A 9,830-nucleotide genomic window follows, 5' to 3' on the forward strand; every position below is an offset into this window, starting at 1 on the left:
GCATCTAGATATCATCAGACTATACGGTTTCCCATGCCAAGCACAATAGGCGAGATCAAGGGAGATCTAAAGGATGCGCGAAATTGTATCGAAAAGGATGTCCACAACTATGATGAAAAACTAAGAAGGAAGACAGAACAAAAAAGGAGGGTATGCGAAGCAAAAAGAGCGGAGCAACTGATGGTGTTCACCATTGGGATAAGCGATGAGCAGATTACAACACAGAAAAGCATGAAGGAGGCAGATAAGATGGCGATTCTCAATGAGAGGGATCGCGAGAAAACTCCGGAGAAGGAAAGCCAAGTTGAGATAAAGCAAAGTGGAAAAACGAAGAAGGGAAAAATAGATGAAGGAAGCGAAGTAGTGAGAGGAGAGAAAGAAATCCCCATCGCCAAGGAAAAACGAACCCCGCAAGACGGAGCAAAGGCAAACAACTCCAAGCGCAAGAAGGTATCAATACAAGAGGTTGAGAAAAGTGTGGAATTGCCCGGTCATTTTGGTAAGGAAAATGAGGCATGCGACGAAGACAAGGAGATTGAGCAATTAAAGGAGGAGCTCTACTAAGAAATACGAAGGAAGGAAGACTTGGTAAGATAACGAATAAGGCTAGAAAGGAAAAACGAGAATCTCTTGATTAATAACAATCACCTAAAAAGGAAACAAACGAAACATAACACCCAAAGGGGAGAAAATACTTCGGGAAAGAAATTGGCAACTAAAGGACGTCATGAGTATTGGAGAGATAGAAAGGGGCGAGGGGAACAAAATGAACGAGAAGATTTGAACTAGGTGAAGATGAAGGAGTTGAAAAGGTACCAGTCTGAGCACATCCGCCTAGAAGAAGAACGCTGATATCAAGGAAGAATCATAGAGACGAGAAAATGTACTTGTGAACTTATCATTTGGCAATGTATCAGATTTACAAAATAATAACAATGATATTTTGAAGTTTGATGAACCGATTCGAAGATACGAATTTTCATATATATAAGGCATTTAAAACTAAAAAAACCACAACACAGGAAAGTAAGACCTCATATTAGGAGGCAAATAAGACCCACAAAATAAATGGTTTCTAGGGAAACTTAAACCCTTTGGATAAGAAGGCTAAGAATCCACGACATGCACCCAAGTTCGCATAAAAGTGCAAGAGGCAAGACCTAACACATGTCGTGAACAACTCTCATAAAGGAATCTAGGGGAAATGATAAGACCTATCCGCTGAGGGTCCCTTTTATGACGGCCTTCGGTAAGGAGTGCAGAGTACGACCAAGGCGTCGACGTATTCGGTTGATCTGCGGGTGCCTGGGACGTCTGGAGCGTTACTGTCTATGACCGTATGGCAAGTATTGGCTACAATGCACTCGATCCCAAAGAAACCTCACTTAGGGTGTGACTTCGTAACCTCAATCCATATCAACGAAGGGGATAAGAAGTCACGAAAAAAACTGAATGTCGTAATAACTGGATGGGAGGAGACCAACATGCATGTTAGGGTTAACCTCCTTGAAGGGGAAATCAGGGGGAATATAAAGGGATGGCACCCTCCAGATTGGGGAGCTGTGTGACCAAAAAAGACGACAATGTCATGGGGATAACATTCATGGGAATGGATAGGCCTGTCGCATTGTCGCGAAATGCGGTTCATAACAAGTGTTAAAACGAGGTAGATGGATTATTATTTGAAAGAATAATAAGCGCCTGACACTTCGTCGAATTAAGATCCTTCAAAAAGGATGAGGCACCATAAGACCTTAATTAGGAGGCAAAATAAGACCTTGGAAAGCAACACATGAATGAGTAACACTAGAACAATATATAAAGCAAAATTATCATGAAATGAGTAAAAAGGAAAAGGCAGGCAAAGGACAAGGGAGAAGGTTTAAGCAACGAAAGTAACAAGGGAGAAGGGAGAAGGGACAACATGAGAGCATAGGCGAAAAATTAAAGAAAGAATACACAATGAGGCAAGTAACAAGGTTCAAAGCTTGTGCGTGAAGTCAACATAGCGAGATACCAACCTTTAATTTCATACCTTGGAAATACACAAAAGAATAAGAGGCAAGTATATACTTTAAATTTTGTTATTCTTTTGAGTATTCCCTCGGCGAGTATATACTTGGCGAAATGAAAAATCATAATATCAATATAGTCAACAAAAGTATTAAGAATATATGAAAGAAGTCAAGGTGTTTTTCCCCCCAAGCTTGGGAGCGCCCAGATAAAGAAACTGTTATAATAACTAAAGTTGAAAACATTGGAGAAGGGAAACTAAGATTGTTACTGAAGAGGAACGCCATCAGTGGATGCTGCCCCAGGGATTTCACCACCAGCCCCGCCAAGACCAACACCAGTATCTGCATCAAGATTTGAAGGTTGTCCCAGAGAACTCGTGGAAGCGAAGGCATCCTTGGACTCTTCCTCCTCGACCTTCGTATCACTGGTTTTTTGCTTCTCTTCACCTTCAATAAGGCTTTCTTCTCCACCTGAGATAATTCCGCGGTTGACTGGTTGCTCGTCGTCAGAAAAGACTTCCAAAGAAAAAGTGGGATGAGGAATGCCTTGCTCGTCGCAGAAGTTGTTGAAGAGAGAGACCAGGAGGTTCTGGGTATTCTTGCGATCTAACTTCGCTACTTTACCAGAATCTACTATCATCTCATCAATATCAACATTAAAATCCTTAACCTCATCTTTGAGGCAAGAAACTTCTTTACGATACTCATCCCTTTCGTGGGAAAGGTGAAGAACTTGATTCTTGTAATGCTCTTCGGACTCTGCAAAACCAAAACAAGATTTTATCAGAAACCTGAAATTTGACATAACCGATAATATCTCGCGTTGCATCTAGAGTTACCTTCCATCTGTAAGATAGTTGTGACATTCTAAAAATTTTTCCATGGTTTAACTGAACCCATTAGACAAATTACGCACTTAGAATTGTTAAAACTCTTATACATAGTCCTCTTAACTTTTTTTGTTTGCCTAAAAACAAAAAAACAAATGTTGTACCTTGCTAAAAATAAATAAAAAAAAATCTGCCTAGATCAAACCATTGGGTGCCTTAATAGTCCTGTATGCATGATGGACACATGTCTAATAGATGGCATTATGGGCATCTGGTATAATTATATTAAAACCGAGAAAAAACGGGATTCAATCTTCTTTCCCTTTCTCTCTTATCTCTCTCTGGTGATTGAAATCTAAGGAACTTAAAGATCGAAAATCTATGGAACTGAAATTATTTTCGAGGTGAAAGCTTGGATTTCGTATGAAGATGATGTTGGCTGAGATGACTACGACGGCTAGAGGTAGGGTAACTTCTTCCCATAAATTTATTTCCTTGAAAATAATTCTCTTCTTCCATTGTAATGAAATAATGTGTCATTGACCATTTTCTTGCTCTTAAGCTGATTGTCTATGTGGGTAACATGGTGAATGATGGTTTGTGTTATGAGTTCGATTTTCTGAATTTTTGAATGGGAATTGATAAATGAAGCTTATGGTTTTCACTCGAGTACTTAACTCACAACCTGTTTGTGAAAAGGCTTGAATAAATGAATGATTGTGTGATTGGATTTTATGCATGGGGATTTTGAATTCTCTCAAACCAAGGAATGGGTATTCAGTAAATATCTTGATTTCAGGTGTCATCTCTTCGATTTAGATAATTCTTGAAAACCTTTGAATTGGCCTTTTAAATTTGTCCTTTTCTAAAAATTGCGCAGATAGCCATTTTGGGGCCTATTTCTGCATTAACGGAAACGGTTTAGACAATGATCACTTCAAGGAAATTGTTCATTGAAGTGTCCTCTATCATCTGTTAAAAGAGGACGGGATTTAGACTTGTAGTTTGAGAATTATGGCCTTGCATATATAGGCAGTCAACACTAAAATTTCTGAAAAATGTGCTCCTGTCCTGGTCTAATGGGACATTTCGATCTAGCTATGTTCTTATTAATTTTTCCTTGTAAATTTTCCATGATAGAGGGAATTATGTAGTTTCTAAGGAGATATCATTCGCTTAGTTTGGTTGTGTAACGAAGTCTAGAGGAATTTCGGAACACAGACACTCAAAGCGGAAATTCCTGAAAGAATTGTCCGTCTTGGTCTTGTCATGGTTGTTATTGTTCACTTGATTGTGAAGGTAAAATTTATTTTAATTACATTTACGAGCTTTGGACCTGCAATTTGAGTATATCATTTAAATTTGTGTCTTAAAATTTGGCAGCTGGATTCGCTGTTTTAGATTGATTGATCCGTAATTATGTGTAGACTGTGGTACCGTATGCATGTGCGTATCACACTATGTAGCTCAGTTCTAATTAGCTTTTCCTCTTGCTGAAATAAGCCTATGCCAAAGGTCTTCATGGTTAAAATTTGTGACAGTAATCTCTCCAAAATTTATATTTGCATTTACACCAGTCTAGCACGGTACAGAGATATCATGTTAATGGGTTAACCCTTTGGGAGTTTTTTTTGAGCTAACCGTGGTAGCATGTGGACTATATTGAATTATGTTCATTTGGATTACTAGAGGGACTTGCTTTAATTGGACATAAAGTTGGATAGAAAAAGGGACGTTACTTTGATTTGTATATGGTGATTGGAGTTTCGCTACATAAATTAAATATTTTCCTTTTTTCATAAAGGTTAAACGGGCTTGGAGTTTGAAGATGTTTCCTTCTTGGATGATTATTTTTCGCATGGAAGTTTCATTTTGATATTCAGGGGAATGACATCATCTTATTTGACTATACTGGGTATCTTTCTTTTTGGTTAACAGTATGAAATATCACATTCATTGGCTTTACTGATCACTATATCATTTTGTTGTTTTGTGCATAACCTTTGGTTATGAAATGCTCAAATCTTGTTTGATGTATACTTGAGTTTCGTAAGTATGTCCAGTGGTGTTGCGTTGGGGTCGGATGATCTAACAGCATATGTAGCATATTTCAAGAAATGAGGCTTAATAGATATCTTATAAATAAGACTTGAACTGGTGTATTCATTTTTATGGTCTTGCGTATATGAGAACGGTGTTCTAACATAGCCGTAGCCAGAAAATGATCATTAATTCGTCTAGACTGATTAGAATTACTTACAGCTACTATGCTACTTGAGTCATCTCTTTTAACTTATAAAGCTACCTGGTAACAGTGAGATTGATTCTTACCAACTTGTGATGGTTGAGTTTCCTGCTTAAATTCTTAAATATTTGTATAGCTTTAAAATGACTTTTGACCAATCTAATTAAGAAATGTTGTACACTTGGACTGTTCTCTGAACTAGATATGCTCTTTTGTAGTCTACTATCAATTTTAAATGGCAGGTACAGGTACGACACGAATGTTGACTTCTTTTCGTTAATTGAGAGTTGCTAGGGATAGTTGTTGCTATGCAACTCATACTATCCATATTATCTAATTTACTGCTACACTAGAGATGCTACACTAGAGATAGTTACTGTTATGATAAGCAGTTCATACTATCTAGTATAAGAGTTCATTGCTACTCAAAAAAAGAAAGTAGTTCATATCAACTGTTGGTAAGAGATAATTGCTACAAAGGTAGTTCATATTATCTTAATGACGAACTACGGTCGTGCTTGATCCCTTCGAGCTACGGAGAGGGTACGTAGGCAGCTGCTATGCGGTTCAGCACAAATGCACAAGGTTGTTCATATCATCTAAAAAGGGTTGGTTGCTGCTTGGCAGTTTATACCATCTATTTAGAGATGATTGCGATCTTTGCAGATTATATAATGTTTGTTAGAGGTGGTTGCAACACTGGCTGTCATACTACCTAGTGAGAAATGATTATTACCATCTGAGGTAAATCATACATGTGATAACTGTATAGCCTGTGAGACAAGAGATGATTATTACCGTTCGAGGTAATTTATATCATATGTTTCGGCCCACAAGTTAAACAATGGTTTTTACCCTACGTGGTAACTCATCTGAGAGGTGGTGGTTGTCTTTTAAAGGCAATTCATACCATTGAAGGAGGCATGGTTACTGCAGAGCAGTTCACACCATCTACTAGATCGCAATTGGCACCCCAACCACCGGTGGATGAACCGTCTGCATGGTGAGATTGTTAAGCCTAAGTGGAAACTCTTGTTAGGCCTAAGTGGCAACCCTTGTCAGGCCCACTGGGGCATCCCACTTCGGTGGCTACTTGGAAGACCATTGACACTGGACGATGGTGGCTAGTATCCACCCTGACATTGGCACTGGCCATCCCTCACCCGTCTGATACGGTGTGTGCTGTCAGGCCTACTGGGGCACCCCACCAACTCGGTGGCTACCCGTAAGACCATTGGCACTGGCCCGTGGTGGCTGGTATCCAGAACTACCCTGACAATTCTGATATATACATGATCCTTAAACGAGGCTTTTGTTCAGCAGAATCTCAGTCTCTGAATCTTGGTGTTTGCTTGGAGATGATTGTCACTTATCACTTGCTTTGCCTGCTCAAAAAGCAGTTTGGCATGAATCGATGAACATTTGCCTGGTAAAATCGAATTGGTCTGAAAAATTTGAAAGTCTTCTTTCTCGAGTGGCGTATCAGAGAGTCGGAGCTCTCCAAGCGGGTCCTAACCCGACCCGCAGGAAGCAAAAATTCTCTGATCCATCACAATAGTGGTATTCAAAGTCTCTTAGATATCAGAATGCATATGATCCAGCCTGAAGATTTCTAGATCTGACTCTTGGAGTTGAACGCATAGCTTGTGATACGCATTATCCTAACCTTTACCGTGACCAGACTTCGAAGTATCTTTGCTAGGTTGAATGACGAGAGCACCCTTGTTCTTGCGAAGATCTTCAAACTTGGTTTGGAAGGAAGATTTGACAGACTTCGAGCGTGAGGAGTTATCCAGCTGAGCCAGAAGAAATTCCATCTTTTTCTTTAGACAATCAATCTCCTCGTTTAAGCCAGTTACCTTGTTGCGAGATTTACGAAGATCAACCACAACCTGATTTTTTCTACTGATTACGCGCTCGTTATCTTCCTTCGGCCTCTTATAGGCTGATAACGACGAGGAATGAAGATTCCTCGAAGTAGTAAGGGAATTGTTAACCCACTGAAGTTCTAGATTAAGGCGCTCGTTCTCATCATGAAGTTGAAGATTCAACTCTTCGTTATGAGAACAATTAATAGACAGGCGGTCCACTTGTGAGAAAAGGGTCTCGACCTTCTCATTCAAAATCGCGTTCTCAGCCACATAACAATCATTCTGGGTCACGAGGTTCAAATTCTCAGCACGAATATCTTCCAGCGAGGCAGACACTTCAGAAGCATCCATTTGGCGTTGCATGCATCAAGCTTGACGAAATACGAAATAAGAAAATAACAGAAGTAACAACAAAGGAAAGGAATGGATCTGCAAGGGGAAGGAACTTACTTCGAATCTTCTCCATCTTCTTATCTTGCTTGCTGGAATACTCCTTCTGCTCTCTAAGATCCTTCGACAAGGCCTTGATTTGAGCATCATCCCTCTTTGCGTTCTCGCGAACAAGTCTAATATCCACGAGGCTAGCCATGTGACGATTGAATTCCTGCGAATCGAAGGACCGAAAGTTAGAAATATATCTCGGAATGAGGAGAAAGCATAACTGAAAGAGCATAAAAGACTCACCAGGTTTATTAAAGCAGAATGTTGTTGGAGAGACAAATTCATAGAGGCATTCAACAATGTTGATGCATCTTGGGAAAGAAAGTCGTCAGCGCTAAAAGTTACCAGAGATTCAAGAGCACGAGATCTCATGGATGGATCTTCACGAGCCTTGTGGTAAATATCTTGCAGAAACTTCATATCAGGATCATAAAAGGGATTAGACGAGAAAGACGAGACCCTTTGCTTACCCTTCTCACAAGGGGAAGGCTTTTCGGGGGATTCTTCAACATGAACCACCGAAGGAGGAGGAATGGGAGAGTCAACGAGCTTGGAAGAAGAAGTTGTACGAGACAGAGGAGGTTGATGCTTGAGAGGAGTAGGTTGACTTGGAGCACAAACAGAGCTCCTAACTGCGGTCAAAGAAGCCAAGTCCAAGACCCTGCGTCGCCTTTTAGGCTCGCCAGAAGAAAGGAACTTGTGGAGCATCCGTCTTCGAAATAACAAGTTCAGTAAAGTCGGTAAATGAAAGGGTCAAAGTACACGAGATGATAACTTGGACGAAGTAAAGATATCTGAGCAGGAGAAGGAGGCGGAGTAGGATGATCCCTCCTTTTCCGTCCCTTAGTTAACTCAGAAGCAGGTTGCTTGACAAGAGGAGCGTTATCCTGCAAAGAATAGAGGGTTAGAATTTAAGGATATCACGTCAAAAATAAAGTGATGGGCGAGGTGGCTACCTGTTTCAGATCATGAGAGTCAGCAATAACCTCCCTTTCCTTGTGCGCTTTGAGAAGACCAGCAGCAGGCAACTCGTACTAAATAAAAAGGAAAAGAGGTGTGAGTACAAACAAAGCCCAAAAACAAAAGAGAGGCCCAAAAAACAAGACTATACCTCGGCGGGCATGAACTATCGAATCTTCCAAGGATCGCAACATGCGAGGTAACAATGCTGAGGAAGAGGACCCTCACGAGGAACTCCTTTCTCGTGAACACCCCATATAAAAGAGCCCCCTACCACTAGAGGGAACATCAGCCAATCTTCGTCACAAGGTAAGCGAAGTCGGTCATCTCGCCCTAGTTTGATAGGATCCACATCAAGGAGGAGAGCTTTGGATGGGGAAGAAATAGTGTTCCGGATGAGCTCGATACCCCATTCTTGATACTTTCACGTACTTGTAAACCGAGCGACATAGTTATCCACGAAGGAGTCAACGTTATAGTCGCGAGGATCATACTCCTCAACCATTAATGGGACTTGCTAAGTGCCACTATCTGAGTGAATCACAAACTCATTGGAAATACGAATTGCATTGCCAGAAAGCTGAAAGACCCCCACACTGAAGCTTGTTTAAAATCTCGGGGAAAATATGGTTAGAAGGATTGTAAAGGGGAAAGGACAATCCACCTGTAGTTCAGTTCCATGTCTTGAGTAGCAGACACAAGAGGACTTACGGAGGAATCAACGGCATGAGTTAAAGATAAACCCATCTTATGGAAGTCCGCTTGGAAATCCTCGAAGGTTTTCAGTGGGGAAGGTGTTGAAGCATTCTTTGGAGCCATGACAGTGAAGGGAGGGTGAGAAAGTTGAGAAAAAGGAAGGCTAGCGATAAGAACAGAAGCAGAAGCAGGAGAAGTGATAAGCTTGGGTTCACGGATAAAAGAAGGAAGAAGAAACCCAAACTAGGGTTAAAACAAGATATTTATAGCAAATAAGAGATTACCGGCAGAACAGGTTAACGACACGTTTGAGGAAACTTGACCGGTAATAACCGGTTGCCAAAAGAATGTGGTCGCGTGAAATCCTGAGAGTGGAGAACGTGGCAGCAAAGGAATCTCAACCGATTCTATTCCATTCTCATATAATTCGAACGAAATAAGAAAAGACAAAATGTAGATACACAAAATAGGCTCGCCACGTGGCCGCACAAGAAGGCACGAAATAGGACTGAATAATCTCACTCAAAGATCCCGGTTAGTGACTTTTCAAATCAAATGTCATAATTACCTCGCCACTAACTAATAACACGAAGCACGAAGAGGAAACATCCTAAAGCGATGTATCTCGCATAAGGAGTCTAAAACACAAACGAATCAAATTGGAGTACCCAACAAGACACCAGCCACGAAATAAAGGTTGACGAAATAAGGTTACTTGCCTGAAAAGATAATTGGCGAAGTCAGTAAATTATGGAGCAAGAAAAGAGACAGT

At 40.5% G+C, this 9,830-nt stretch overlaps 1 long non-coding RNA gene across 1 annotated transcript; it reads left to right on the plus strand.

Annotated features, from left to right (window-relative positions):
- Positions 1-3,146: 3,146 nt before the first annotated feature.
- Positions 3,147-5,017, plus strand: LOC113342504. The gene is made up of 2 exons (XR_003356701.1): positions 3,147-3,308; positions 4,650-5,017. It is a non-coding gene; the product is annotated as an uncharacterized LOC113342504 (long non-coding RNA).
- Positions 5,018-9,830: the final 4,813 nt, after the last annotated feature.

The sequence above is a fragment of the Papaver somniferum genome, unplaced genomic scaffold, assembly GCF_003573695.1.
Source record: "Papaver somniferum cultivar HN1 unplaced genomic scaffold, ASM357369v1 unplaced-scaffold_43, whole genome shotgun sequence".
NCBI lineage: Eukaryota > Viridiplantae > Streptophyta > Magnoliopsida > Ranunculales > Papaveraceae > Papaver > Papaver somniferum.